This window comes from Leptinotarsa decemlineata, unplaced genomic scaffold (genome assembly GCF_025532065.1).
Source record: "Leptinotarsa decemlineata unplaced genomic scaffold, Ldec_3_MD MMD2_tig00026328_RagTag_RagTag, whole genome shotgun sequence".
Taxonomy (NCBI): Eukaryota; Metazoa; Arthropoda; class Insecta; order Coleoptera; family Chrysomelidae; genus Leptinotarsa; species Leptinotarsa decemlineata.
In genome coordinates, this window is record NW_027412688.1 from 26,522,657 (window position 1) to 26,531,873 (window position 9,217).

The following is a 9,217-nucleotide window of genomic DNA, read 5'->3' on the forward strand; positions in this document are numbered from 1 at the left end:
TATATATATATATATATATATATATATATTGTTATGATAAGTTTTTTATAAGATTATTGCAAAGTTAAAGATTTTCAAATTTTAATTAGTTAAAAGTTTACATTTATTTTAGTAGTTGAAAGTTTGTAATTATTTTGATAGTTCGATGTTAAAAGTTTTTCATATTATTATTAATTTGATGTTAAAAGTTCACATATTTTGTTAGTTCAGTGTTGAAAGTTTGTGAAAATCAAAGTTATTCTTAGATGTTTAATTTTATTAGAAAGCCAGATACTTTACCTTTATTCAAATTCTTATCTGTATAATTTGGAGTAATGTTCATGCCCAGATCAGGCAAAGTTGTGACTTATCAGTATTAGAGTATTTCAGATCATTTCCAAACAGCACAACTAACCAGAAACCATCAATCATCGGGATAAATACACTGAAAACAGTAAAGACAATAATACAACATAATAACATACAATAAAACAGATTTACACTACAAATTAATAACAAAAATTCAATTAACACTGACATTAGGAATTTTATCTGAAAAATGATAAGAACACTCAGTACATGATTTGGATGCAACTAAAGAGTAGCCAATCAGATTGATAAATTGAAAAGGAGGTGTTAACTTCTGAAAAATGATGAATTTTGGATTCAAAATTAGAAAAATTGAAAACAAAATGTGATGAAATGTAATCAAAATTAATCATTATTAGTATTAGTGGAAATTGGGAAACAGAAATCATAAATATAATATGTGTGAACAGTGAAAACTGTCAAAATTGAAGAAATTTCAAAATTATTGTTATGAAAAGCAGTAGGCAGGAAAATTTTGTCTGGTTGCCAGGGGTGAATCAATAAGAGAGAGGAGAGAAGCTTTTGAACTGGTCCAGACGCGAATTTTTTTTGAAGAGCTGTTAGAAATTAAAAAAGGGAAAAGAAAGAGAAAAGGCCGTTTTGCATGTTCTTATCAATTTAAATCCATCAATAGGAGCCAGAGTATAAATAATAATAACAAGAAAGGATACTTACTGGAGATTTTAGAGTGTTTGGAAGAATTCAAAATTCCAATCAAGGGAAAACCAATCCAGGGACGCTGTACCAGTTTTGAGGTATTACAATATTATTTATAATTCCCAATCCATAAGAAGAATACATTTTTTTGAAAATCTTGAACAATTCATAACCTCCAAATCGAATCAAAAGTTTTCCAGTCACAAGGAACTTCCAGTGTGAAAATCACAACTTCTGAACTTTTATTTATCAACGAACTTCATCATTTTATTTACATGAACTATTATTGGATTTAATATTAGGAAAATTTGAAAAATTCACTGACATTTAGCACAGATATTTTTAGAATCGTTTCCCACGCACGAACCACAGACAGCTTAAGTTTTCAAGTAACTAATTTGCCGTTACACGTGAATTTAATTGTACGGAACACAATTCTAAGAATATTTTTGTTTCAAATTTAACATTTACTGTAACAATTCTTAGCATAAGGTATTTTGGCGCAGTTTTAGGGTAATTTAAGTTTGGTTTGACAAAACATTTACAAAAATTTCACATTCATTATATTTTTTTTAACTTTGAGACAAAATTTTATTTTCAAAAACACAGACTTACAAAATTTTATTTATAACACCTTTCCAAGAACTCTACTCTGAGAAAGACAGCTGCATGAGCTTCGATTGAGCTGAGCAACCTTGAAGAATAGAGGTAAGATTTAGAGGTAAGGACAGGTATCTGCCGGAGCACTAAGAATTTTGAAATCACAGAAAATTTTCAAATTATTTGAACTAACAGAATAATAATCAAGAATCAAATTAATTAAATTATAAATACTCTTCTAATTTTATATATTTATAACAATATATATATATATATATATATATATATATATATATATATATATATATATATATATATATATATATATATATATATATATATATATATAGTAAGCATTTTGTTACCCTTGAAGGTACCACGACAAGTGTCTGTATAATTCATATTGAACATTGTTTTCAATGTACGTTTCTGCATTATGAAAATACGTTCCATACTAATATTACATATTTCAGCAGAGGATAAACAGTCCCATAATATGCCATTTTCAGTGCATCGATTTTCAAGTGACGTCTCAACACTCGAATTGCATAACACTTATTTGCTAGTTTTTTGCAAGATAGTCAATATGTACCTCATAATTCAGTTTATCATCTTTATAAATTTTGAACAGTTTTGTACTCGTTGAAATATCTAGTCTTTCATTACTGAGCTGAAAATACTCCGGAATAGAAATATTCATGTGAACAGTTTTGAACAAAATGCAGTCTGTTTTAGGCGTGTTTAACAATAACTTGTTGGTATTGAAATATGTGGATGCTATAGAAATGCTATTTGAAATGGATTTTTCCAAGTTAAGGTTTACTGGTACAATGAGATTGGAATCATCCGCATAGCTCACAACTTTAGTACTTGATTGTTTGTAAATTTCAGAGAAATCATTTGTGTATATAATAAATAGAAAAGGTCCAAGTACACTTCCCTGCGCTACGCCTCTTTCTATTTCAGTGAAGTCTGTGAAAAATTCATTATTTCGTTGCCTACTATGTACTTTTTGCTTCCTGTTACTCAAATACGATTTCAAGAGATCCAAGGCATTTCTTCTTATTCCGTAATTGAAAAGCTTTCGAAGTAAAATGGAATGATCAACACAGTCGAACACTTTACTGAGGTCCAGGAAGACGCCACAGGCACAAGAGTTCAATTGAATATTGAATTTCATCCACAAACTTGCACAAGGCTGTTTCGGTACTTTTTCCTTTAAGAAAACCATGTTGGAAATCATTGAACAAACCATGTGCCACAAAAAAATTCATAATTCTCATTGATATAATAACTTCAAATAGTTTGGAGAAAGCTGTTAACAAACTTACTGGTCTGTAATTATTCATGTCGAGTTGGAACTCGTTCAGCAAAAAACCCACATAAAAGCCACAGAGACATAGGGTCTTTTTCACAACATTGAAGATCTCGGTTTCCTCAGGTCAAGTGAACTGAGGGGTTCATCATGGCCTGCCAGGATTGGTTTCCTTACCACCTTAGACTAGCACAGTTGCGTAAGTTCCTGACACAGCCTATATACATCGGCATAACGCGGCCCTGAGAGTGTTTGTTACCATCTAGACCAGGGGTCTCCAAAACGTGGCAGACCATTCACCGATGGAGAAATGATAAAAGAATGCTTGATTGCAGTAGCCGAAGAAATATGCCTCGAAAAGGTAAATTTATTTAAAAGTGTCAGTTTGTCAGTAAACACCGTGGCTTGGAGGGTGCAAGACATCGCAGAAAATATATCATCTCAACTGTCTGACAAAAATGGACATCATGAGTGGTTTTCTCCAGCATTGGATGAGGTAACGGATGTGTCAGATACTGCTCAGGTGTTGATTTTTATTCGCGGAGTAGATAAAAGCTATGAAGTGTATGAAGAACTTCTTGATATTGATAGTATTCACGGCACGACAACTAGGGCAGATATTTTTAAGAGAGTTGAAAATGCCATTAATAAAAAGAACCTTCTATGGAGAAATTTGGAATCTATAACAACTGATGGAGGCAAAAATATGTATGGTAAAAAAAAGGAGTTGTTGCACTTGTGTCAAAGGCTGTAGAAAATGATGGTGGTTCAAAACCATTAGTCTTACATTGTATCATTCATCAACAGTCCTTGTGCGGAAAATGTTTGGATATGTCTGAAATTCTAAAACCAGTCATATCAGTTGTTAACTTCATCAGATCCATTGGGCTGAATCACCGACAATTCCGCGAGTTTATTCAACAGATTGGAGAAAATGATTTACCATATCATACTGCCGTACGCTGGCTTAGTTGCGGAAAAGTCCTTAAGCGCTTTTTTGAACTTCGAGCAGAGATCGAAATTTTTTTAAATGAGAAGCAGCGCCCTTTTGCCGATTTAGAAAATAGTGAATGGATGTCGATTTGACAAATCATATGAACGAACTGAATTTGAGATTGCAAGGAGAAAATCAGCTTCTCCCTGATTTATACACCAATGTCAAATCCTTCAGGCAGAAAATAATACTATTTCAATCGCAATTACGTAAAAAATGTTTCACACATTTTGAAACATGTGAAATATTCAGCCACACTACAGAGACCGAATTTCCTGTCAATTTTGCAATCGAAACTTTGTGTGCTTTGAAGATAGATTTTGATACTCGTTTTTTAGATTTTGATGTCATTGCGAATGAAATTAAGCTTTTTCAAATATCCTTTTGATTCTGACATTGAAACCCTGGCTCTGGAAGTCCAAATGGAAATTATTGATTTACGGTGCAGTGATATGCTTAAGAACAAATATCAAAATTCATCTTTGTTTTATAAGAGTCTTCCACTGGAACAATTTGATAATTTGCATAAATTTGCTCGTGGGTTGTTTTCTGTTTTTGGTACTACTTACTTGTGTGAGAAAACGTTTTCCAAGATGAAGTACACAAAGAATGTTTACAGATCTCAATTAACCGATGAGCATCTTAAATCTCTTTTGATAATTGGTACAAGTAAAATTGATCCACAACTACAAAGTATTGTCGGTGGAAAATCACAATTACATAAATCTCATTAGTGTTTTTGTTTTACTGTGATTCATTTCAATTATTTGTTAGTTATTAATATGCTTAAATTCAGATACTTCAGTTAAGTTTTCTTTGTCATCATTTCTGTCGTTAATTGCAAGTAAATAAAACCGAGTAATTATTATTCTGTGTTTTCTTTTTCAACTTATCACAGCAATAGTAACAACAATTAGGTAATCATTGGCTGTCGCTGGCCAAATTGATGACAGTAAATCATTGGCCGTCGCGGGCCGGATTGATGACACTGGCGGGCCGGATTTGGCCCGCAGGCCGTAGTTTAGAGACCCCTGATCTAGAGCAATTTTGAAGTATATAATAGACACGGATGTTACCCCACGCTCTCGATATTGAACCCTTTGTGAGAAATGCAAAGTGATACATTCATTGTAAATATTCATTCGAACTAATGAACCTGATGCAGTTCATCTTGGCCATCACAGCAAGACGACATTCGTCGTGGAGTTTTCAGCTCCTGGTGAGGCGAATATCGTCCGAAAAGAGAAGGAACAACGGTTGAAATATTTAGATTTTCTCTTTGAACTCCTCAGAATCTATTCTTACCACTTTTTTAAGATGGTTGTTCTGATTATTGGAGTCTTAGGTGGAATGCCCTCTGTTTTCTTGAGTGTCAAGATCCTTTCGGCTTGGCGCATGAAGGCAGATAATATGTTACTTTTTAACACAGACACAGAATTGAAATCCCATTACAGCCAGAAATTTGTCATCAGTCATATTATTTTGGTTGAATTTGAAAATTCTTAGAAGTTGTGATAATATAGCGGCATCATACTTTTTTTCAAAACCACCACTTCCATTATAAATATGGTCCTAATTAGGATAACCAAAACTGTCTGCCCCATAACTTCGAACAACAACAAAGAAGATGAAAACCATGAAAAACATTCGTAAGTGTGAATTACGCGTTTCGAATTATCCTTTCAGTGTAAAGCAGTTAGTTCGGCACTGAGTGAATAAAGCAAAGCTTCGGGTCGACCATAGAGAATCAGCGATGTGTGCAGATCTATCAGAGAGGCTTTATAACTCGGATACGACAGTTCGGAACAGCAATTACAGTATAAAAGCTGAATCACGGGCGTCGCGCACTGGATTGCTTGGCTTCCCACTCTTTATTCAAAAATAGAAATGCATGGGTATATGGACATATACCTTGTTGACTGTCGTAAATTTATACATTCAACTATGAAAATATGATACAGTTCCTGTATCTTCGAATTATTTTCTATTGAAATAGAATTCGAATTCATTAACACTTGTACAAAATAATCCAATAAGATTATCATTGCACTATTACTTTACTCATACCTCACTCATACCTTACGGCAGTAGAAAATTCATGTGGATTTTATTATTCATTTACAATATCTATGTTACGAATCACTTCTTGGCGAGATTATTATATTAGACTATTCAGAACAGATTTTAAACAGATTATTCAGCTTTTGCTGCTCTATTTGAGGACTGGTATCTCATATTGTTCTGCTTCATGTGGAATGTTTTTTTTTGTAGAAGTTAGTTTGAAGGAAAAATATCTTAAGATAACTACATATTTTTTCAAGAAAACTATGATTATTTTCTGTAGTACTGAAGGAATCTCAAAAATTAGCAAAAAATGCAAATAATTCGTTTTGTTCCAAAAATTTTTATAATATTTCTATGGTTTTGGAATAGAAGAATACGATTTTTGAGGTGAAATAAATTTCAAAATGTGATTAAAAATATTTTATTGGCTTGCACTACAAATCGATTTTTGGTATGAAACTGGAAATAAAATAACTTTTGTAGTATTCAATATTATTTATGAAATTATTACTGACAGTTCACGAAACCGTTTCACTATTCAATAGCTTCCAAAACAAGCACTATTCCTAAGTATCAGAACTGCACCACTCTTGAGGAGATGAAATAATGTATCTACTTCATCTGTTAAGGCACCAACTTGATTGGTGGAATAATAATAATAATGATAAATGTCTTAATTGTTTACAACTAATAAGGTTTAACAGTATGGACAGTATGGACAAAAATATGAATAAGTTGGAAACAAAAGGCGAAGTTGAATTTTTATAACGATAAATCGTTAGTAATTGCTCTTTCACTTAACCTCAAAAAGTCGCTGCGGTGTTATAAGAGCATTATTATAAAGTAATCCGTTCTACTGTAGTCAAGGCAAGGTATGATAAGAATAATAATAAAATAGATCACTGAGTTTCAAATAAATATATCTTATATATAATTTGAAATCGCTAAAGCCCACTCGAATATTATTATAGATTGCGCAGACTTGATAACTGAAACTGCGTCTGAAAATTTCAAGTCGAAAACTAGGAGGTGTTAAAAAACCTTTATTTCTAACATTGAGGTTGTGAACATCTGTCCGATGAGTGATTTTTCTATGCAGTTATGTTGGGGTTTTGGTCAGTATGACTTAATGGAAGAGTACTGCACTGCAAGAGTACTACTTTTTTATTATTCATATTCAACCAGCCAACAGTTTTGAGTTTGTGTGAAATTCTTTGACGTCTCCTTATGCCATAGATCAACCTCAAGCAAGAATTTTGAACTTTTTGAAGTTTTGATTCATATTGACTAGTTAAACATGGACCAAAGATCACATCTGCATAATTTTAATTTGAAAGGACTGCTGCCTCACATAATATTATTCTCAATCTCAATAAAAAGAAATGTCATTGACCGTTGTAAGGCACGTTGTAAGAGTATATTGACGTGTTTTTCAAATCTGAAAATAGTATCTAGGAGAACTCCCAGACTTTTTGCTTCTTGAACAGTTGTGAGAGAAGTTTCATTTATACCAACATCAAAATCATTAAGTACAGTACTGCGATTGATTTTGGAGCCGAAAACAGTGGAATTAGATTTACTATTATCAATAGTCAGACAGTGGTTTGAGGCTGCCGCTGTGAAAGCTTTGAGATCTTCATTTATTCGACAACAAGCAGTATCAGTCATTTGTGGAGGAAAGCTATAATAAAGTTGAGTGTCATCAGCATATAGGTGTATTTTGCAGTACTGAAGACTCTTGACTAAATTAGACGTCTATATGGCAAATAGCAGTGGACCCAAAATGGACCCTTGAGGAACGTCACGGTTTTATGAAATATATTGGGATTCAACTCCGTCTATATTGACTTTTTGCTGACGATTTTCCGAGAATGATCCAAAGAGCGAAACAGCACTATCGGCGAGACCTAGATAAGATAAAATTCTCAATTATAATTTATAGCTGATTGTGTCAAAGGCCCGACTAAAATCCAATAATATCAAACAAGTCGAGAAAGTTTTGCAGTTCTGATGTTTGGGAGAAGTACTTCTTTTGGGTTTATTGTATACCAGATGTTCCAATTCTACCTTCCAGTTCGATAGAATATCTCCTTTAGGTATGTTTGATATTATAATAACGCACAATTAACAACTTGCATGCTTATATTTCAGGAATAAAAAACCCGCTGCAGTAACACCAAACATAGAAAATGAACGTGCCCTCTTTTGTACTCTAACCTAATTGCCAAAAATATTGGGGCGTATTATCGCGATCCGGGCATATATTTACGCGACACTACATTTCCCCGGGACAATACCATAGATATTATAGTAATGAGAGAAAACACCCTTTTTGAATAAAAATCCAATTTAGTTTGCATTTTTTCTGACAGTAAATGACATTTCGAGTATAAAAAGTATTTCACAAACTCTTTAAAACTGAAAAATTAGGCTCAAATGAGGATGAACTTCACGTCTAGATTTTGAATTCATATGTATGAAAAATTTTCCAAAATCATTTCACTTTCTGGGATTTCACGCGTGAGAAATTATTATCTACGAATGAATTTTCCCAAATATATTCAATTTTTACGATTTCTCATTTAAATTTCCGTTTACAAATCAATGTTCCCGAATCCAATTTGATTTTTGGAGGTTTCTTATCAAGAACATTTTTACCTACGAATCAATTTCCTTGAATCAACGTGGTTTTTAAGGTTTCTTACCTGTACATTTTTATATTTTGGTCAATTTCTTGGAATCATTCTGATTTTCAAGCTACCACACTAAAAAATTCTATTGTTTGACGAATTTTTCCCAAATCGACTTAATTTTTCAGATTAGTTACCTAAGAAATCATCACCTATAAATCAATTTATTTCGATTCAAATTTGAAGGTTTCTCACCTGAAAATTATGGTTTTTGTTCGATTTCCCTAAATCAATACAATTTTCAAGCTGTCTTCTAAAAATTTGTATTTTATGATCATTTTTCCCAAATCAACCTAATTTTTCAGATTTGTCACCTGAGAAATTAATATCTAGCAATCAATTTTGCCAATTAATTTTATTTTTGAGGTTCCTCACCTAAAAAATTTGCATCGGCAAATCAGTTTCAACGAATCGACATCATTTTAAAGGTTTTGACCTAAAAAATTTCTATTGTTTGGTGAAATTACCCCAAATTGACCAAATTTTTCAGATTAGTCACCTGAGAAATTTTCCCAAACCGATTCGATTGTTACGGTTTCTCACTCAAGA

General features: G+C 32.6%; 1 long non-coding RNA gene across 1 annotated transcript; it reads right to left on the reverse strand.

Moving 5' to 3' along the window:
* Nucleotides 1–373: 373 nt before the first annotated feature.
* On the reverse strand, nt 374–1,408 carry LOC141485541 (uncharacterized). Its single transcript, XR_012467275.1, has 2 exons — nt 1,024–1,408; nt 374–424 (listed from the first exon to the last, which is right to left on the reverse strand). It is a non-coding gene; the product is annotated as an uncharacterized lncRNA (long non-coding RNA).
* Between the last annotated feature and the right edge of the window lie 7,809 nt (nt 1,409–9,217).